The 22,934-nt window shown below is 37.4% G+C and overlaps 1 protein-coding gene across 5 annotated transcripts in view; it reads left to right on the top strand.

Annotated features, from left to right (window-relative positions):
- Enox1 (ecto-NOX disulfide-thiol exchanger 1) overlaps window positions 1-22,934 on the top strand; it is a 661,835-nt gene that overhangs the window by 310,582 nt on the left and 328,319 nt on the right. For 3 of the 5 annotated variants that reach the window (XM_023700180.1, XM_023700182.1, XM_023700179.1), the window contains one exon: window positions 1,735-1,792. The exons of the other annotated variants lie outside the window; for them this stretch is intronic. The gene's annotated coding sequence lies outside the window, so the exon portion shown is untranslated. The remainder of the gene's footprint in view (window positions 1-1,734; window positions 1,793-22,934) is intronic. 5 annotated transcript variants of the gene reach the window in all.

A 22,934-nucleotide genomic window follows, 5' to 3' on the forward strand; every position in this document is an offset into this window, starting at 1 on the left:
AAAAAAATTAAAAAAAAAAGTCTTTGACCTAGTTTTATAATCCTTTTTCCTCAGATTGGAAAACAGAGATATAAGAATAAGTGATTATCTTTCTCAAGCAATGTGTGGTAGCCCACAACTATTTTCTAGCTATTCAGGAGCCTAGGGCAGGAAGATTCTAAGTTGAAGACCAACCTAGGCACCTTAGCAAGACCCTGTCTCAAAATAAAGCAAAAAGAAAAGAAAAACTTGGAATGTAACTCAGTGGTAGATCCTACCTGGCTTTGATCCCAAGGACTAAAAAAACAAACAAAAATCAAAAAAGATATTTTCTTTCACATATTTTCTTTTTATTTGCATCATTCCTCTGTGACCTCTTATTTTTCTGTATCTTACAGTCTTGCTGTCAGCCTCTCAAGTTTTTTGCCCTTTATCCCTTTAAGGAAGCTCTGAGAACTGGATGCCATTTCCTAAGAACATTGGTGTGGGTGGATGGGCCAAGACACCTGGGTCTAATGCACCATGGGGAGTTCTGGCCCATGGAGGCCTGAGCCACATTTTGGGAACAAATCCACTTGCTTGCTTGCTTTCTTTTTTTTAAGATTAATCATTACAGTAAGTGCTATAAAAGTCCCTGGAAGAGATAGCTTCCCAGGGACTACCCACTCAGGCCCCCCTCCTGTCCCTCTCTAGGACAGGAGCCTTTTTTCCCTCAATAAATATATTCTGCTCATAAAAAAAAAAAAAATCATTGCAGTAAGTGAAGCTGGGGATATTATTAGAAATAATTAAATTTAGTAGAAATTATCATTAAATTGTATAGATTAACTACAAAAGACTTAGAGATCAAGATGGGGCACACAGGTAATCACTGAAGTAAGATGATTGACACCCAAGTTCTATGCTTTTACCTCAGAACCACTGCTTTACACCTGAGAGTGTGCAGTGACTGCACTCCAGGTTCTCCTCTGTGACCTCTATTAAAGGAAAAATGTACAAGAATGCTTTGTGAAAAAAAAAAAAAAAAAAAAGAATGCTTTGTGTTTTAAAAATCTCCACTTATTTTGAGATTTTGTCTTCTAGTTGTTTTAAATATTAAGGTATCCTTTCTTTTGTGATATTATGGTAATATATATAATAGTGTGTCTTTACTTTTTAATGGCCTGAAACCCACAAATCTGGGCTCAGGGCACTGACATTCAGTTGAACTGCATGAGCAGACGCAATGCAGGGTGGACTCTGCTCTCAAACCCTGCCAGCCTTTGTCCGTGGCTGCTGGGCACAGTGGTGTGATAGAAAGGAGGCCAGCCGAAGTTGTGAAATTCAGGTTCTAATCTTCCTCCATTTATCAAGTGGCTGTATCACTTTTTAGAATTACTTTATTTCTCTGGGCCATCAGATGATACATCTGTATCATCATCTAGGTTTCTGTGTGTGTTTAAGAATAAATTTTTATATTTTGTAATATGGGGATCATTAAAGTGGATTAGGGGCTATTTTCCTACATTATGAGTAATTTATCAGTTCTACCATATGTATATGTAATGACTAATGCAAATTTTTTGTTAAGCCAGTACATAAAAAGCTCACTAAACCAGTGGTGGCTTCCCCAGAGTAGTATTTTATCTGAGGAAAATGTTATTCCCTTAGTAATCTGGATCTATGCGATTTAGTAGTAAGAGTATTTGAATTATTTAAATTTAGTTAATGCAAGACTCACATTTTTAACAAAGAGATTTCCATTGTACTTTTCAGAACTGGACATGGTTGAGAGGCATTTGTCGGCAATCATCAGCCTGAAACTTCCAAGAAAGTGAGTCTGTTTTGTTATCTACACAAAATACCAGAGTCACAATCTTGTCCAGGAAAGAGAAACTGTCACTACTTAGAATTTAATTCCATTCCTGAATGCCACATCTGCTTTAGAAGTGAAATTTTTATTTAGGTTCACTCTTCTGCCTTGCAGCCTGTATTTCCCTTTTGGCCATACTCAGAAGGCATGCAGTGAGCCCATACTGTGTGCTGAGTCCAGAGTGAGGCCTCAGGGACACTCGTCAGACCTCAGGGAGCTCTGCGTTCACTAGAGCAGTTAGCTACGTATGCAACTATTTATGATATCCTGTCATTGCAATATAGGAATATTAATATATTCAGTAAGTTATCATAAGAACCTTCATTTCCATTCACTCTAAACAAACACCTTCTAGGGCAAAGTATATTTTATAGCTCTCTCTTCATTGGGAGAAGGACCTGACTGAAGCCTTGTAGGGTTCAGTAACAAGATGTACTTTGGCACAAAGGTTCTGACTTGCATGCAAGCAGCTATACCTTGTAGAGGAGACAGTGCAGCTGGAGGACAGTCACTGATCTCAAGGGAAGGAGGACGGGAATATAGTCCCCTGATGGGGCAGGAATGCTGAAGCCAGGATAGTCACTGTTTAGCAACCTGGGATGAGTCTCTGGCCTCGGTTGTTGGACAGTCTGCACAGCTTCTCTCCAGAGGCCCACTGTACCCTGCACGCATGTGTCATTACACCAGACTCAAATTGTCCTAAAATAAGGGTTTATTGGTTTGTGTCTTTCATCATGTATCTATAAAATATAATTTCTTTTATAGTTTTTGAAATGGCTTTTTTTACCTTTATAAATATGACTTGCATTTTTAAATTCTTTTAAAGAGAATAAAAAATTCAAAAAAACCCCATTCAGAATGATACAGAGTTTCACTAAACAGAATGATAGGAGTTCAGCAATGGTTGTTGTATTGCATATTGTTTTCAAATTAGTTGTTCAGATTACCAGATATAAGCGTTTGCTTTTTCAGGCAGCTACAAGTAAGAGAGTGGGCCAAAGCGTGCTCTCCTCGGCTTTGTTTAGAGAACAGTGAAATGTCTTCATGTATTGTCTCAGTTACTGTTCTCGTTGTGGGGACAAATGCCTGACACCCAAAAATGAAGGAAAGCTTTATTTAGCTTACAGTTAATGGAGGTTTCAGTCCATACTCGGCCAGCTGCAAGGCAGACTGGCACATGGCAGAGGGCAGCCTTACATGGCAGTGGCAAAGAGCAAGAGCAAATGGGAGGATTAGCAACAACAATGGCAACAGAGGGCCAGTCTGTCTCTCTTAAGTTGCATTCAGACTATCTACCCCGTGCTGGATATAGTACTCACACCCATAATGCCAGCAGCACTCACACCCATAACCTAGCAGCACTCACACTTATAATCCCAGTAACACTCACACCTATAATCCCAGCAACACTCACACCCATAATCCCAGTGGATCATGAGTTGATCACAGAGTCTAGAAATCTACCTCATGACTTCATGAGGCTTTGGGGAAAGGACTAGATACAAACCATAACATGCATCCACACCTATGTGTGAGAGAACTGTTTCTAGTAAAGTATAGGTAGATCACCAAATTTCTACAAATTGTTGTATAAGAGAGTCCCTTCCTCCTACCTTTTTTTTCCTTTCAGCTGATCAAAGAATCATTTCTTGAATGTGATAGATGACAAAGGCATTTGGGCAGAGGGAGTCAGCATGAGGCAGTAGTGTAGGAACCCAAGGTCCCAGCAGGCCACAGCACTCTTCTTTGGATTTGTGAGGGAATTCCTGACTGTATGCCTGTCACAATTGTCTGTTTGTCAGATTGGTCATTATTTATGTCCCCTGCAGCACTGTGGCTCAATAAGGACAGGAATCCATGCTGATATAAGTACTTTTTTCAGTGGATCAGCACTCTGCCATGCATGTAGGCAGGGATCAGTGGGTTGATGACAGGGGAATGAGTGAGATCTTCTGACCCTTTCTCCATCTTCCAGCCCTTGGTAATTTCAGAATGCAGAATCATTTAGATACTTAGTTACATTTTCTTACAGTAAGATATTTGACATCAGATCCTATTTTTAAAAGCATAGCGTCTGACAGGTATAATCACAGCCCATGGATAATCACTGTTTTTCTCCTCATTGGGCCCAATGTCTGTAAAAACATTTCAGTTGAGCTCCCTTCTCCCCCTCCTGGCCTCCCAGGGGGCACAAGTGTTCACAGTCTCACTTCTCATAGCTCAGTAGGGAGGCCAAGGGAAGCCAGAGAGTGCAGCAGCCTCTATGTATGCTGCACCTCTCTATCTCCTGCTCTATAGTAGCAAGAGATCTGGTTCCTGGTGTCTAGAGAACAAGGACCAAAGAGCTTCTAGACCAGAGCATTTGAGATTCCAGCCCCACTCTCATCCCCACCTTCTTGAGCCTTGGACAAATGCCTGACCTCTTCTGGCCCTATTCAGATGTCCATTAAAATGTACATAAAATCTATCTTGAAAGATTGTCAAAGAAATTAAATAAGGACACCAGTATACAGGGGTGTCTACTTCCTTTCTCTCACCTAGCATGTTTTGTGTGAGAGGGAAAAGGAACGACTGACCATGCTTTCTACTCTATAATTAATGGGCACAGGCTTTGTAGATCAACTGTATCACATTTTTTTTTTTCTGAGAGTTGAAAAAGATCTCTGTTGAAATTACAGAGATAGCACTGAAGACCTCTGCAAATAATAAAGAAAAAGTATAGGTTTCCTGCCTTGGAGAAAGTCACTTTATCTAAGTTTTGATTAAAGTCCTTGCTGTGATACTAATACCTAAAAAGTGTCTGTGAAAAGGAGTATGGTACTTCAGTTTACAATTCCTATGCTAGATCTTTGTAGGGCTATGCAGTTAAATGTGGCTAGAAATTAACTCTACAGAAGCTGAGCTCTGCCCCTTACACAGTTACCCCATTGCCTTTAGCTGTGGCTCACTTCAGTTGTGCAGCCTCTGAACTGTCACCAAGCAGCTGGCTAGCTCGGTTCTCGTGGCCATTTTAGCAGCATTGCTCTAGCCAGGTCTTTACTTGTTTTCTCCAGTACAAATGTACCACACTGAAAAGTTCTTAGCAGTTTAAAATATTTATTAGTTGCTATATTTTAATAAATTGGTTTTCTAAAGTCTTGGTGTCTAAAGAAATGAGAGTTCATGAAAGACTTGATTTAAAGAGTAGTGGTCAGTGCAGGTCATGGCCAGTGCCCAGGGGAGCCTGTTGCAGGATCACTGTAGTTCTCAGGCGTGGCCTGCCTCTGCCTTTCCCTTCCTGATGCCAGGGCTGCTTCAAAGCAATCTGAGGCCTACACATATTCGCCCCTTTCCTGACTCTCATGTGCTTCCATTCTGTCTTCCATCTCAGTGCCCACTGCTCAAATCCTCAAGGACCCGTTCTTCTCCCTGTCTTATGGCCATGTGGCAGAGCTTCCTATTACCACATGGGTGTAGCTTATTTGAGGCTAGTTTCTTCTCAGATACAAAGCTCTGTGGAAAGAAGGATGATGTCTTACCACTTTTTATTACCACTGAGCTAACCAGCTTCCTTGCTTTCTCTCTCTCTCTCTTTCATATTTTTTTAAAATTTGTAGCTGATACATAATATAAAAATAATATGTTTTAATTTGGTATTATGTAATGTTTGATACATGTGTACTACATCATTTTTAAATCAGGTTAAACATTTATCTTTCTATTTATCATTTTGTGATAAAAGCTAGTAAAATTCTTCAAGCTTTTTGAAAAAGGTATAGCACATAATTATTACATATAACCACCCTACTGAGTAATAGCACTTTTATAACCCTGTTTCTTAAATATATTACTTACCAGTGATATTGGAGAATTTTTAAGAATTAAATAAAATATATTAATAAGTTTTTTTAAACTTCTCATTGGCTTTAAGGATCATAGAAAGAAAATTTGAACTCAGAGATACCTATGTGTGCAGGGTACTACTGTGTGTTCACTAGGGAATGCAGCGAGCTGCCAGTACCAGCCCCAGGAAGCTTGCTGGGAAGAGTCGCAGAGGCCTCCTCTTAATCTGTTATGGGACAGTCAGAGAATGGATACTTCCCATGGTCATAATGGTGGGAATCCAGATCACCAAGCCAGTAGGATGTACTGTTGCAATTTATTTGTTTGTTTATTTACATATGTGGTACTAGGGTTTGTCATGCAACTCAGACTCATAGTAATCCTCCTGATTTCAGCCTCCCCAGCACTGGGATTACAGGTGTACGCCACTATGTCCAGTCTCAGTGCTGGCTCAGTGAGCCCGGAAGCAGGGTCAACATGGCATGTGGTGCCAGGGATCAAACCCCAGTCCCTGAGCTTGCCTACGCAGGTGCTTAGTGTACTCAGCTATCTCACTGGCCCTCCTGTTGCAATTTAAAACCAAAGTACATTTATTTACTTAATTATGTGGTATACATTTTTAAAAAGCATTTACTATGAGCTAAGAATGCTGCTGTACTGTAGGAACCTTGAGATGAATAGACCCAAGCTCTCTCAGGAAGCTTATGGCCCAGAGGGCATCAGGTGGTTAGTAGACACTTAAGAGAAACATAAACATTCAGGACCCTGTGGAAGTGTGATATATATCACTATAGGAGGGACACTGTACTTAATAGAAGCCCGGATATAGGTGCTTAGTCTGAGTCAGGGCATAGAAAGTAGAAGCAACTTACGTAGAGGACAAGAGTATGAAATATGAGTCTGGGACTGCCAAGAACATTGGGTATGGCATGAAACATTACAGGCTTACACGGGGTCAGAAGATTGTGGGGATGAATTGTTCCTTGGACTTTCTTGTGCTTGCTTCTGCTTGCTGTCACTGGCAAGTTACCTTCTCTCCTTAAGGCCTGCTCTGTGGCCTGGGGTCTCTTCTTGGTCTTGCATTTTTGCCCATTTTTGACCATTAGCCAAGTACTCAGCACAGGATTTCTGCCAGGTGCTGTGAGACACTGAGATGAATTTATCACAGTCTCTGAGCTGGGTAGAAGCATATTGTGGGAAGATATTTTAGTTATGAAAAACAGCTTGAATTTAACTTTAGAAATGGACAAGATGGCAAGTTAATCTGTAGAGGTAGATTGAAGCTTTGTTCTTATGCTAGATAATCCATTTCCTATTAGTGGGAAGAAAAAATTTTGAGACAGGTTTGGAATTAATATAATAGTGTAAGTAGATGAACTAGGGATATCATCTGGGATAAGTAGTGAGACCAAGGAAGACACACATGTAAATTCAATAATGATATTTAATTGAATTCAACCTGTTGTATGTGTCTAATATGTACCTCAGTTGCCTTGATAATACATCTTGGATAAGTTTTAGCACAAAGATTTGTAACTTAATGGAGTTACACAGTGATTTGCAAGTCTGGAACTGGTGTCTAGAGTTTTTATAGTTATCGTTATTCTCTATCTATACTGTCTTAGGCCCTCAAACCTATGCATTGGAAAGGTGATAAAATTTGCCAAGGCTTCCTGTCATGTACTCTAGAATCACTAACATCAATGCTGAATTAAAAGAAAAGTGTTTATATTCCATTGTTATATTTTCTATATTTTTCAATACATCAGCACTGGCCGTATGGCATGTGTATATTACTTGTGAATTAATCTAAATCTCAAAGGTGAAAAAACAAACAAATAAACAAACAATATCTGAAGCCCCTGATTGAGAAAATTCAATTCAAGGTATTAGTTAGCACTTGAAAGATTCATTAAGTGGTAAATATAAATGCTTCAATTATCTTCATATCTGACCTTCAAGGAAGAAATAAAAAAAAATTGCAGTGGAGAAATGAAAAGATGCAAGGTTTGTAAATTCTTAGCTGGATGGAGTGCATACACTTGTCATACCACTTACTTGGGAGATTGAAGGAAAAGTATCTCAAGTTTGAGGCCAACCTGATTAATTTAGTAAGATCCTGTCTCAAAATCAAAATAAAAATGACTGAAGATAATAACTCAATGGTAAAGTCTCTCTGAGATTGTTCACTACTACCTCAAAAAAAATTGGGTTCTATAATGTATGAGTAAAATTTAAGAATCTAGGGACCAATTATGGAAATTGCATTACCTTTTAAACATCACTATAGGTTTATAGTTTGGAATCTGCCTTAAAGATTGTCCTACATTAAAATGAGGTTCAGTATTACATTAGAATATCATATCGGCTACTATTGAACATGTGCTAATAAGAACTGTTGGAACGCTAAACCAAAAATACAAAAGAGTGACTTTTGGGGCTGGTAAGATAGGTTGGTGGTCTTGGCTTCTGCCTGGCAAATGCAAAGACCTGAGTGCAGTCCCCAGTACTGCATGCCCTGGCACTCCGAACACGCCATGCCTACCCAGGATGGCCCAGGAGCCAGGCGTGGTGGTGCGTGCCTGTAGTCCCAGTTCTCAGGGAGCTGAGACAGAAAGATCACTGAGTCTGAACTGTGTAGTGAGTCCCTGTACCAAATAAAACATAAATAGAAGTTTTTTTCAAAAATTAAAAAGAGTGACTTTTTATTGAAGTGATTTCATGACCCTTTTTAAAAAACTTTTTGCAAATAGATGCTTGTATGTATGACAGATTTAGTAGCAAGGTTATGAGAAAGGATACCTAAATGTATCACCCATGAGAAGGAACCTAATATGGATGAATAATCAAATTGGTTTAAATCAGTCCTGAAAACACTCCCTGAGAATGATTGAATATAAAGTGATAAAAGTTTAAAAGATTTAAATAGTTAAAAGTTTAAAACTTATTAATATAGATTATGAGACCTTCTTGGAGAGGAATGCACTTCTTATATTGATTTAGTTTTATAAATGCTTCTTTAAACAAAATGGTCCTCTATGTCTCTGTGATCATGCATCCAAATTTCTGAATTTATTGGACAGAGAAGGTGTTTTAGTTGTTTAGGCAAAGTACTCTAGAATGGGTGGCTTATAAACAACAGAAATTTATTTCTTCCAATTCTGTAGGCCAGAAGTCCAAGATAAGGTATTGGAAATTGAGTGCCTAGTGAGGGGCCACTGTCTGGTTTATAGATGGTACTACTAGCCTTGTTCTCACAGGATAAGAATTTTGGGAGCACACTGATTCCCTTTTCATGATGTAAGTCATCTCCCTTAGGGCTTCCCTCCTAATAACATCAACTGGAGATTAAGATTTCAGCATATGAATTGGGAGGTAGGAGCACAAACATTCAGAGATACCTGACTCACTGGAGTCTTACATCTGCTACCACGATCACATAGGCAGAGGGCAGTCACTCCTGAGCTTTGACTCAAATATTTGTTGGAATTTATTTCATGACATATGGCTTTCACTGAACCACATATTTCCCATGAAATTTATAGAACCCTAAAAATTTGAGGGCACATTCCTTGAATTATCAGGCCAGAGACATCATGAACATATTTTCCACTATGAAAATGCTGTTAGGCATGGTGTAGTCTATATTAACTGAAATACATTGTTTATTTTTGTGGTAATCTGGACTTTCCATCATTGGACTAGTATAATGCCTTTTGGCTGTTGTCATTTTAGGATATTATTGAGAAGAAAAAATTAATAAGGCCTGTTTCTCCTAATCACATTCCATTTTGTATTTCTTTCATATAGTCTTTGATGTGAGGTAAAACTCTAAATCTCTTCTAAAGGGGGAAAAAATCAGTGCATCCGTGTAACATGTACACAATCTCAAGAATTTAGTAAGTTGCGTAAGAGATGGAAGAAAGCATGCTGTGTACTGGGGGCTGCTTTGTTTGAAGAATTTAATTGCAACTCAGGTGGCTTTCTAGGCATGTAAAACATTCTTCTCAAAGATTGTGGAACATTTTACTATTCCACTCTTTGATTTAGTACAGTAGGCCACTGAGAGAACAAGGTAGATAAAGCCCTAACTAGTATTTTCTAGAGCCAAAGAACCATAGTCATGTAGAATTTTTTTCCATTGTTTTCTGTGTTTCTCTTGTGCTGAAGAATTTGTTTTCCCCAAATGGCTTCTTCAGTGGTCACTGCGGATGAAAGAAACATGACCTGCTGGCTAGAGAGAAAGTTCTGAATTTACAAGCCAAACTTCACTTCCTCCATCTGCTTACACATTTATAGCAGTGAAGCCCATGTGTTGTATGTGTTTGCATTCTGTTGATGTGTAGATATGCCTGTAAAATCCACTTTCGGACACATTTCTCTGGATTTCATAGGTTTCCTTGTGACTTGCATTGTAATTTCAGAGGTCCTGTATCTGAAATTGGATTGATCTACAGTTGGTAGTGGCTTTAACTTTCTGCCCTCCTGGCTCTCTGTAAGGAAATTAATGCTATGTCAATGAACACAGGGTTTAGAACTTTGATAAATTCTATTATAAAGAGAATGACCATTCCTTATATTCTATTTAATCGTTCATTTATCCCACAAACATCTACAAAGTTCCAGCTTACCGCTGAGCACCTAAGGCAGAGAATAAATGCAACACAGTGTCCGCAGTTAAAGGGTTTCCGGTACAGGTAGGCAGTGTCATTAATTCCAGGAGACTTATGTGCACTGGGTGCGAGCAAAGGGGAGGGAATCTTGCACATCCAGAGTGAGGCCCACATTATGCATGAGGAAGAAGAACTAGGATGTGGACAAAGGGTTGGAGTGCCAGGGATGGTAGCCAGGAGGATAGCACTTGTGAAGGCCCAGACTATGGAATAGGAGAACGTAACATAGGAGCTCCATTCTGGCCCACAGGGCAGGGCAAAAACTGTCATGAGCACTTGCTCTCCTGGCACATCTCAGGCAATTATAGAGATTACTTGAAGCTGTAAGGCTAGTTTCAGCTGTAGATCTGGTTGGCACAGCCGATATGTGAGGTCACTCTAGTTTCTCTGAACCTAATTTTATCTATAGCATAGTATCATATTGTTATCTGTCTTGTGAAGTGTGAGAATTCAATCAATTAACACTACCTGTCATGTATTGAATACTGTATCAATATTTAGCTTGCCTGTAAGACACTGAAATGAAAACCCTAGAAAAACTTTCTAAAAAGCTGACTGAAAATGTGAAATTTAGTAATTGAAGAAAAGACACTAGAGGATGTAGGCTTAGCTTTTGTTGGAATCCAGGAATATGCATTATAAAAATCACACACAGGGCCAGCCTGATAGCTCAGTGGACTAAAGCCCCTGCTTAGGCAGAGCGCTGTAGCCGGGGTTCCATCCCTGGCATGCTGTGCCAACCCTGCCCTCGGGGTGTGCTGAGAAGGCGATGGAGACTGGGTATGGTGCTGCACAACTGTAATCCCAGTGCTTGGGAGTCTGAAAACAGGAGAATCACTACAAGTCTGATTTATATAGTGAGACCCTGTAGACCTGTAGACCCTGTCCTAAATACAGAAGAAAAAAAAATCACACATTGTGACTAGTTTTCATGTGGATAGTCATAAAATTAGTGTAAGCTACTGCTTGAACCTGAACCTTTTTGAACTCAAAAGACTTATATTCAGGTTCTTGATCTGCTTCAGAATAGTTGCATGACCTTGGACAAGTTAGTCAGTGCCCTTCAATTTATTACTTTTCCTCAGAATAGTATCATATTAGCTAAGTGGCTAAGTTACTGAAACTGCGGGTACCTCACCCTATAGGGTAGTATAGAGAAAAGCAATCTGTGCCAATTCTTGTTTCAAAGATATTGTGACTCCAGCAGCTGTTCTACATAAGTACTGCCTTTATGTGTAGGATCTTGACTAGTTAAATCACTGATATTCCAATGCATCACACATATCAGTGATGGGAGTTACTACTTGTTAAGACAAACAGTCCATTGTTAGACAGCTCTTACTATAAGAAAGTTCTATGAATGAAGCCAAAATGGGACTACTGGTGGTTTCAACATATCATTTTAGACAACTGAGTGTTCAAGGGTTAATGGATTGATTGCGTGGGGCTGGAGCCCAGAATTTGGTCAGAAAAGCCCAGAGGAGCCAGGCTGGCTGGCTGATGGGTCCCACTGAGCATCTGTGTTGTTTCCTTCCAGCCCTGTAAATTAATCCTCTCCTCTCAATAGAGGTTTTTGGCTCCAAGTGCAAGTTCATGTGCCAGAGTGAAAAGAGAAACAAGGATGGATTTAGAACAATTTTTTAAGCATTTTTTATGATTTATTAAGATAAAAATGTATTTGGTGCTACATGTAAACATTTCAATGGTTCTTCCCTGGAATGTAATTGCTTCTGGTTTAGAAATTTAGTAGTTACCCAGAGGGACGTACTGTGATTGAGTCAAGTATTTATGACTAAACATGAATATAGCTCTTAACTGGAGGTTTAAGACATATAAGTCTGGTTTGAGGTCAATTTTATTTACTTTGGAGTCTATTTTAATAGGCTCAAGCAAGAAAAAGAACAAAAATTTAAAATTGCCTCTGTCTCTAGAAGTGAGCTTGAGGTAGATATTATTGCTTTATTTAACTTATAGAAGCTTTAATTAATTACAATTTATATAGCTATTACAAGACAGATATACACATGAATATAAATATATTTGAATATAAATAAACACTGCATTAACATGTATTTCATAAAGAAATTCAGACTTTCTATGGAAACAATGAAATTGGTGAAAAAAATCATAGATTTCTTGTTTTCAAAATACCATTTTTAAGCTCAGATCAATGATTTAGGTGAACTTTTGCTTAATGAAAAAGTGATTTTTTGTTTATTGATGTTAAGTATATTCCTTTTATGTCACTTTTCTGTATGTAAATCACAACTGTAGATGTGATCATAATGTCTGACCTATCATTTTAAAAGCTCTCAAAAATCCCTAGTGCATTAGATGAGTAGTTGTTTTGTTTTGTTATAAATAGTTGACTGAGTTATAGTGAGTGTTTTGTGTTAAAAATGATAAAATAATACTTATACTCTTTATTATGACTTCAAGATATGTTAATTACCCACTCTAGAATTTATTAAAACTCTAAGTGATCGCTAGAGAGGACTCACGGACAAAGGATGTATCATGAAAACATGACAGCCCTGGGCTGCCCTCAGCTCTCCAGCCTTAGTTCTTATAGTTTCTTCTCTTGTTCTTAAAATAGCAGCCCTTTCTTTTCTCTCTGAGTTTTCAGAATGTTTCACTTTCTCCCTTCCCCCAGTTATTTCATTTGTTGTTCCCTTTGGTCCTCAAACTCTTCCATTTTTTTCCTGCCTGCCTACTTGCTTACTCTTAAAGCCTCAGGATAAACGTTCTTTCATGAACCCTTTATGACCTTTCTCAGCACTCTTCCTTCCAGCAGGCTGTTTGCTCCTTATCCCAGCACTTGGCACAAAGCATGGTTATTAATCTTTTACTGAGCTTTCTAAGGTAGGCTAGAAACTATAACGGCAGTGACTCTGTCTTGTCTATCATTATCTTTCTGGCATTCAGCAAAATCCATGACGCATGCTAAGTACTTGACTAATACTTGTTGGAAAGAAGGATGGGATAGATAGACAGATGACTGGGAGGATGAATGAATGGATAAATGGAAAAAAAATACAATTCTTATAAAAAGAAAAGATGCTGATCACATGAAACAGGATCTTACTAACTGAATTTAAGCCAGGGAAATTATACTTTTTAGATTTTCAATAATGAATATAGATTGATTGGTCTGATTGTCATGCAGAGTCAAACTTTGGAAACTGATAGTAGCAAAGTTATCTCCTTGGCCCAAAATGAAAAAAAAAAAGCTTTCAAAAGCTATCCTAAAATGTACTTATAATAATTAATTTTTCCAGATGGTTTTATTATGTAGCATGTTATACATCTCTAGTACAATGCTAGCAAGTCTTTTGATCAGTTATATGCTCATTGGCAAAGCACTTCAAAATATTATGGTAAATAATTTCAGAACTATGTGCCATTCAGCAGATCACAGGACATCTCCATGTCAGTACGTTGCTTTTTATTATTGTTGTCATTATTGTTCATTTTGTTCACCCATCTCTTGAGTGCTTCTTGCCAGTCTTGTTCTCAGATGGAATAGGTTTGCATTTGTGGATACAAACATGCAAAATTGTATGAAAGCCTAACTGTTGAATAACTAAAAGCAAATTGCACAGTGAAATGCAAAGTAGGTTAGACTTAGGTTTTAGGACTTTGTGACTTTGGGAGGATTTTGGGGTAACTGTAATTTGAACCACTTTTGTAGAAGTGCTATAATAGAAGAGCTCAAGCTGTTATTAAAACTAACTGACTACTTTATCAATACCTGTGTGTATGTGTATTAGATAGGCATACATATAACAGTATATATAAATTATGTATGTAAATATATGTGCACTTATGCATATAATTAAATGTGTTTTACATATAAATAACCCCTACATAATGAACACAGATTATTCTCTTCAGCTTGGCACTGGAATATTTATCTGATCACGTGTAAAAAGGAAATATGTATGTTCTCCTTTGGATCCCCTAGCATGAACTTGAAAGATTATTACAGTTTCAGATAGTAGTTTTTGGTGACAATTTTTCCCCTACAAGGAGGTGAAATGATGCAGACCAATGGTCCAGCATTTCCCAGAGCACTAGAAAAGAATAAACCAGAATCAGTAAAATGGCATATTGCTTTATGTCTTATTTGAGGAATTTAAAAACTTTTGGCAAACTATTTTTCCCCGGGAGAACTCCTTGACCTATTTTAACAAGTTCTAACTGAAAGGCCTTGCTTACAGCACAGAGTATGCGGATCAGATGTGGTGTGTTGTTTTATTTCAGGTTCATCGTTGTAAAAGTTCTGGAGTAATTCAGGTCAATCTGATCTGTTTGCCTTGAAGTAAACTGATACTTGGATTTCAGTATTAGTGGAGCAAAGAGGGAGTTTAAATGTAACTGCACAAAACTGTTTTGTGTATAATAATCCATAAACTAAGCTCCTCTGAATGAAATTACCATGTGAAATGCAACCTCTTACCAATGCTGAGTATTTTTAAAGCAAATCTCAATAAAAATTAAAATTACTTAAAATTTAAAGATTATTGTGTCCAAGTAACTCTAAAAGACTTTCCTGAAAAAGAAAATATATTTAGCAACAAAATGCTTTGAAAAACAGGATAAGAATGAAGAGACCCCGAGGCTGCCTCTGTGATTAAATGCCTCTGCTCACATTCTTATTTTATCCAAAACACATACTTTATTGAGCTGCAGCTGTATCAGGCTCTTTAAAGAACTAAATGTGAAGAATAATAATGTCAAGGTGAAACTTCAGAGGGATTCAGGGACATAAAATATAGCTTTTTTTGTAGGGAAAGACATAAAAATCTCACCTATAGATGAGTCTAGCTTTGGTCCTTATTAGAATTCAAAACATAGGAAATGATGTGGTCAGAGCTGCTTACCATTGAACTACTCCAGCCCCCTTTTTATTTGTAAACACCAAGCAGGATTCAAGCTTGTAACTTCGCCTTTCCCAGTATAGGGATTACAAGCATGAACCACTGTTTCTGGATAACCCTCAAATTTACATGGAATTAGTGGGGAAAAAAATGAGTGTGGACCTTGCTGGATATTTTTCTGTATTATAAGCTGATTTTTCCCTTGAAATGTTTAAACACACAGCAGAAAAAATGTGAAGATGAATGAGAATATCATTAAAAACTCTACAATTCTGCTTTAATATTTGTCTCTTAAAGGCTTTGAACTTCATTTTTACTTTTTTAAAAGCTGTATTTCAAAATAGTCATGACATCAACACTAGCAACAGCACTGGGTGCTTACTTCGTGCTAGGTCTGTTTTCAGTGAGTTACATAGAATAATCCATTTAATGCTTACAACCTTGTGAGTTAGGTGTTATTGCTGTCTCCAAGTTTACAGACAGGAAAATTAAATATGAGTAGATTAAATATTTATTTTAAGAACATGAAGCAAATAAGGCAACCATAGCAGTGTGATCTGAACCCAGAAAGTTACATTTCAAAGTTTATACTCTGAACAACTCCACTATTCTGCATCTCACCTATTGATGAATATAGTTTGGACCATTATTAGGATTTAAAACATAGGAAATGACCTGGTCAGAGGTTTTAGAGCCAGCCTCAACAAAGATGAGGTTGTAGAAGAACAGTGATGATTCATACCTCTAAATGTGTCAGAATTTGCAAAGTACTTCTATCTGGACTTATTTTTTTAATCTTTACAATAAAAGTATGAATTTGTTTTATCCTTAAACATAGAATACCTATTAAATATCAGACACTTTTAGGTTGGTGGACACAGTAGTGAATGAGACAATATCCTTGCTATCATGGAACTTCTATTCTTAAAGGAATTTTATAGTAACTATATTGCTACTAACAAATATCAGTACATTTACACAGATCAGAAGTAGAGTTATAGAGCTGTCAGAGAAGCAAAAAAATTCCCCCCTGTTCTGGAAGGGCCATAAGAACTTTCATTGGATGATTAGGAATTCTTTAAGCTCTAATTCATTTTATCCACAGAAAGTCAGTCCTATACCATTTTGATAATAATTATTCTTTCATTTGTTATTATTCTTTTGCAAAACAAAGTTTGTTAATTTTCAGATCCTTTTCTAATGAGCTCTAGTAGAGATCAGAAGCCTATTTCTACTTGTGAAACTTTCTGTGCTGTAATCTGGCAACAAGGTAGTAGTTAGATTTAAGGATTTCCAGCCCTGAATATGTATGCGCACAGACTTCTAGCTTTTAGAAAGTTCTATCAGAAGAGGGTTGGGGAGAAAGAGCTTATATAGTCTTTCCTTCTTTAGGAAAACTAAGCCAGCATTCATTTTTAAAGCTTCTACAAAGTGGACAATATTTACAGCCTCCTGTTGAATTTCAGATGTTTACATATATCAAATGACATTGGATCGCTTCTCGGCCTTTTGGCTAAGATCAAGTGTAGCAAATGACATTGGAAAAACTCTTCACTTGAAATGTTTAAACATGCAACAAAGGAAGTTTGAAGATGAATGAGAATATCATTCAAAGACTTTATATGCTTTCTTGTTTTGATGTTTGTCTCTTTTAAAAGCTTTCTACTTCATTTTTACTGTTTCAAAGCTGTTTTTCAAAATATTCATCACATCCAAAAGTTCCAGTGTATGGCACATCAGCAGCACCCACATCTGAAGTGCCTAATGGCATTTGAGGTCTGTCATATACTGTAAATGAAAGTGGGAGATACAGCTCACAGACCTTGTTTCTGATGGGCAGTTTATCACCTTGCTCACTGCGAATGTGCTAGTCAGGTTCCAAGCTGCTGGATGCACACCCAACACCCACAGTCTGAACAGCAGAGCTTTAATTTGACTCAGTGTTTAGCAGAGTCAGCCCGTGCTTGGCGGGCTGTAAGGCAGGAACATCACGATGGAAGCATGGCAGAGGACTGCTGCTCACTTCATGGCAGCCTCGAAGCAGGAGACAGAGGGGGTGTCCCAGAGGGAGGGAGCCAGACCCTCAAGGCATGCCCCCAGCATACCTCTTCTAGCCAGAGCATCCCTTCCTAAGCAGCACCTTCAACTGTGACCTCATCAGTGGGTTGGACTCATCTTTGGATGAATCCACTCATGAATACAGTGCCCCCATGGGGCCCAGCTCTGAATACATAGGCCACTGGGGGTGGGGGGTTCTAGATCTAAGTCACAACAGGAACTAATAGGATAAATAACAGACTCAGGATACTTTTTGGGTAGCTGCAATTTAAGTAAACTTCCATTGTTTTGTGAATAACCAGAGAATGCACATTTCTCTTTCTGTGATGTGTGAAGTGCTATTGAGATAACATTTACTTACTTGATATTTTTGTCACAAATATTTTAACCAGTTTTGGTTTTTGAGCACCTAGTATACCCAAAGTAGGATATTTTATCATGTAATCGCGAGTGTTGCTGTGACATTGTCTGCCATAGGTGACAGTATATAGATGATTTTTAAATTTGAGACTTAAAAATGTAGTATTTTAATTTTGGAATTTCCCAAGACTATATGTAAATGTTGTGGCTTGCATTATGAAGCACAAATGGAATTGGATGGTTTCTTGATGGATTTTTAAAAAATGGTAATAAATATTTCAAGATCATGTATGGTGCTGCACACCTGTAATCCCGGCTGTGGGAAGGCTGAAAACAGGATCACTATGAGTCCTAGCTGCGTAATGAGACCCTGGACTAACTTCATAAATAAGTCAACAAACAAACAAATAATTCACATTAATATTTATCAACAAAACACATGTACTTTGTTTTAGAAATCTAAAAATGCAGGAGGTTTATAATGATAAGCTACAATATTGGATCCCATCTCTCAGGTTACTTGTCCAGAAAAAAAGCTTATTATTTCTTTTGAGCGTTTTTATGTTTGTATTTCATTTAGTTTATTTATAACTCTAAATATGCTTCTAATATTGGCTGAATCATTTCTTATCAAAAGTTAGCATTCTTGGTTGACTCAGAGCTGTGTAAAATAAGGATCTAGCCTATTTGTACTGAGAGCACTCCACTTCCAATGTGTCTGTACTTCCACTTGTTTTCATCTCTATTACTTCTGTACCTTTAAATGGTATGCTATGGCTTGGTTCTGGAATGTCCTCCATAGAGCTTGTTGAAGGCCTGGTCCTCAGCCTGGCAGGTATTGGAACTGGAGCCTAGTGAAGGGCATCAGATCATCAAGGCATGCCTTAGAAGCGGACAGTAGGACCTGGCCGCATCCTTTTTTTTTTTTTTTTTTCTTTCTGGCCACCTTGGCATGACAGGTTGGCTCCACCAAACTCTTCCCACCATGATTTACTGCCTTGCCATGGGACCTACCCACTCCCCTGAAAAAGCCCAAAACAGAAAGTGTTGTGCAGCCAACCAATCCATGATTGAAATTTCTAAAACTATGAGCAAAGCTCATCTTACAGATGGAAAGGGAACCAAGAGGTAGAGGGACAGAAGGACAGGGGAAGGAGGAGATGGGAACAGGAACAAAAAGAATTAAGATGCATTAATGTACATGTACATGCTCCTAGTGATGAATGGAATCATATACTACAAAGATATAATACAAATTTAAATTTAAAAATTAGCTTTTCCCTCATAAGTTAACTGTCAGGATTTATTACTATAATGGAAAGCTGATTAAAACAACTTATACCTTTATTTCTGTCTCATCAACTATAGAAAATAATGAATTCTTTGTGAAATGAGAATAGTTTCATTTTAGTCCTTTGGTAGTACTATAACAAAATTCCTGATACTAGATAACTTTTAAAGAACATAATTTTGTTTTTCATAATTCTGGAGGGTGGAAGGTTTAAGAGCAAGGCACCAGCAGTGTCCAGTGAGGGCATGTTCCCTCAGTGGTGTCTTTTCACAGCGGAGCCCTTATGTTGAGGAGAGGAAAGACTGAAGAGGACAAACACTGTATTTTCACATGACACAGTTTAGGTGAAGAACAAACAAGACTTAAACTAGCTACCTCTAGCCCTTTTGTAAAACAATATTCTTCATGAGGGTGGAACCCTTTTTGATGTGTATACTTCTCAAATGGCTCCAATTAATTGTTAATGGAAATCTATGAAAACCTGAAGCTAATAATGCTGAAGGAATGAATGTATTCCTTCTCAGTTAGGAAAAGGCATAGTTGTCCAGTCCCACCTTTTTCAGCCACCTTCCTATTGAAGGTCCTAATCAATGCATCAGGTCAGGCAAAGAAGTATTTTGTATTAAAATTTTATACAAGGAATCTATGATAATGTAGTTGAATTCAGCAAAAATGTATTGAATTTAACAAAGTCTCAGTGTATAAGATCAATCAATATAAAATATTGATTCCATTTCTATACACTAAGATACAATGTCAAAATAAAATTATAGACAATGCCACTTACAGTAGCATGAAAACCATAAATATTAAATAATATACTGAAAAGTTTGTTACAAAACAAGTACACTGAAGATTAAAAATAATTCTGTAAAACTTCAACAAGATATAAATAAATGGAGATACACTTTACAGTGAAGCTTCAGTATTATTAAGATTTTCATTTTTCCCAAAATAACATATATTCTTTTTAAAAAATCACAAATTAATCAAAATTAATAAAGTGGTTTTAAAAATTATGGAAATTAAAGAATTTAGAAGTGTCAAAATATTTTTGAAAAAAAAAGAAAGCCAATATTGGGGTATTGGCACTTTGATTTCAAGATTTAGTATAAAAACATCAATAAGAAAATATATTATGTAATGCTAGACAAATCGATCAGTGGAACCAAATGTGCTGTCAGGAAATAGATACTCACTTATACAATCAATTGATTTTCCACAAAGCTACCAAAGCATTTGTGTGGTATAAAGGAGAGCTTGTTAGGAAATGGAGTGAATTCCTGGAGCAATGTTAATTGTATTGAAACAAAATAAATGTTAGTGCTGGTACTTACCTCACACCATACATAAACAATAATTCAAAGTGTGTAATAGATCTATGTGTATAAGTAGAAACTATAAAACTTTGAAAAAGTAGAATGTTTTAGCAATTATTTCTTAGGATACCAAAAGTATCCTAACACTGTAAGAAAAAAAAAAAAAAAAAACAGTACATTGCACTACAAAAATTTGAAACTCCTCATTAAATGTTATAAATAGGTAAGCCACAGAGTAGGAACACAAGTTGCTATAAGTTTATATGACAGAGGAATAGAGTCTAGAATATATGAAGGATGTTTACATTAAAAATACAAAAACACCCTTCCCGAATTTACAAGTTAATTAAATAGAACCTTCACAAAATATGTAAGAATGTTTAATAAACATTTAAAGATATAAAAATGACAGCATTAGTCATGAGGAAAATGCAAATTTAATTATCACTTCCCAGCCACCAGAATAGCTAAAATTAGAAGGACTAAAGTCATCAAATATTGATAGAGGCACAGTTATACTGAAAGACTCATAGAGTTCTGGTACAGGTGTAAAATAGGAAAAATCTTTATGAAAAACAGAATGTACTGTTACAAACTTAAATATATATCTGCATTAATCCCTAGCAAACTCGCATGTAGTTATTTACTTAAGAAAACTGAAAACATGTAAAATCCTATATAAGAACATAAAGCTTCATACTAGAATGTTTATGATAGCTTTGTGTATAGTAACCAAGTGTTCACCAACAGGAGAATGGAAAATAAATGAAAATGTATTCTTACAATAGGATATGACTTACATAATAGCCAAACAATCATTTATCAACAGAATAATATGAATCAACTGCTGCTACTGCTAACAAAGTTGACAACAAATACAAGCAAAGTTCTGTATGGTGACTGTTACAGTCATGGTTTATAAGGGAAAAGATGTAATACAGGTCACATAACTTATGGGAATATTTTACAATATTCACCCAGCATCAAAAGCAAAAGAGTACAGGAGATTTTGTCCATACACTAGAGACCCAAAGAATCAGCAGAAAGCTTGGATCCCGCTGCAATGTGCTGCATGAATCCAACTGAAGACCTAGAGCGCAATGCAGTGTCCTATATGAGTCCAGCTGGAGGCCTAGAGCCCATGACAATGTCTCATGCAAGTCTGTATCAAGAACCTGCACTGGGATAGCACAAAGGCCAGTGGTGGAAGCTAGGAAGCCTCAGCCAGGAGGCTGAAGGATCTGTACCAGAGCCAAGAAGTGACACTCAGAGTAGGGACCAGAGCTCCCCCAAATAGAACTGCAGCCATCCTAAGCAACAGCAAGGACACAAGCTCCTCCAACGATGAAAACAACTGAGTTCACATCAGGAAAACCAGCACAACAAGCTTCTCGAGGAGAATCAGTAGCACACCATCTTCCCCTCCAGCTCTTTTTTATATGCTGCTGGCAACAATCCTTCCACATCTAGAGCCATGCCGATTCAGTTCAGTGGGGTGCTGCAAGTTGACCACTCGTTAATCTAGCACAGTGATTGAAATTAAGACTTCGTGTTTGGAAAGGACCCTGACTAGAATGATGGTGTCAGCCCAATGAGGGGGCCTAAGGGAGATAGATGTTCGTGGGTGAGCTCCAAGTTAAAGAGTGCATGTGTGCAAAACATTAGCAACAACAGCAGACAGGTTGGAGCAGAGCAGAGAAGACAAGAAAGTAAGAGCCTCCTATGTCTTTATTGTATAATTTTTATACAGGTTGCTGTCTCATACTTATGTTCTGGTATAGTGCTATAACTGTACCTGCGTGTACCTGTGCTAAGTCATGTTTGCATAGCTGTATCCCACTGTGCACCTGTGCTAGACAAGCTCAAGTCCTCACATGTCCTTAGATGCCCTGAGCTTTGAAGCAGTCTGAAAATGTTTTTTTATCTCAATTAGTAGATTATTTGGGAGTAAATATTTGACAAAACTCATAGAAGTCTATACTTAATATCAGTGTATTTTACCATGTGTAAATTATACCCCAGTTGCAGATATCAAGGATATACATAGTCTTTGCCATTTTCTAATGTTCTTTTGATATTTATCAAATGTTTAGTTTTCAGTATTCATAAGCATAGAAATAAGGACATTTCTCAAATTTAACATATCCCCAAACAAAATACTGCCACTCTCCACTCCTTTGGACATGTTGACACAACCCAGGTTCCGTCTTGAATTAACATTCTGTCAGTGTTAGCACGATTTTCCATGCCCAGACTTAAAATAGTCTTATATTATTTGACGACATCTTTTTTCTCATTATTGATTTCACCTATTTGCTAGAGTTTCTCTTTTTTTTATATTGGGGATCAAACTCAGGACTTGTGCTTGCTAGGCCAGCACTGTACCACTGAGCTATAGCCTCGGTTGGAAATTCTTTTATTCTGTACATTCTTGTTTTAGTAGCCCTTCCTTTTTTGTGGGTACTGTTATTATGATTCTTCTTTTAGCTATAGTTTCCTCCTTATTATCATACTGTAAACATTAGTACCACTTACATCTTCAAAAACATATTCCTAGTCAAAATCTATCTGACATAAAATTATTTCTAGTAGCTCTAACTCAGTCTACAAAATTTAAAATTTGTTATTCTGGATTGCACACCAGTTTTATTCTCCAACTCCACTACGTCTCCCATTTTTGTCTCTATATATGTCATGATT

The sequence above is a fragment of the Octodon degus genome, unplaced genomic scaffold (genome assembly GCF_000260255.1).
Source record: "Octodon degus isolate 3935 unplaced genomic scaffold, OctDeg1.0 scaffold00122, whole genome shotgun sequence".
Classification (NCBI taxonomy): Eukaryota; Metazoa; Chordata; class Mammalia; order Rodentia; family Octodontidae; genus Octodon; species Octodon degus.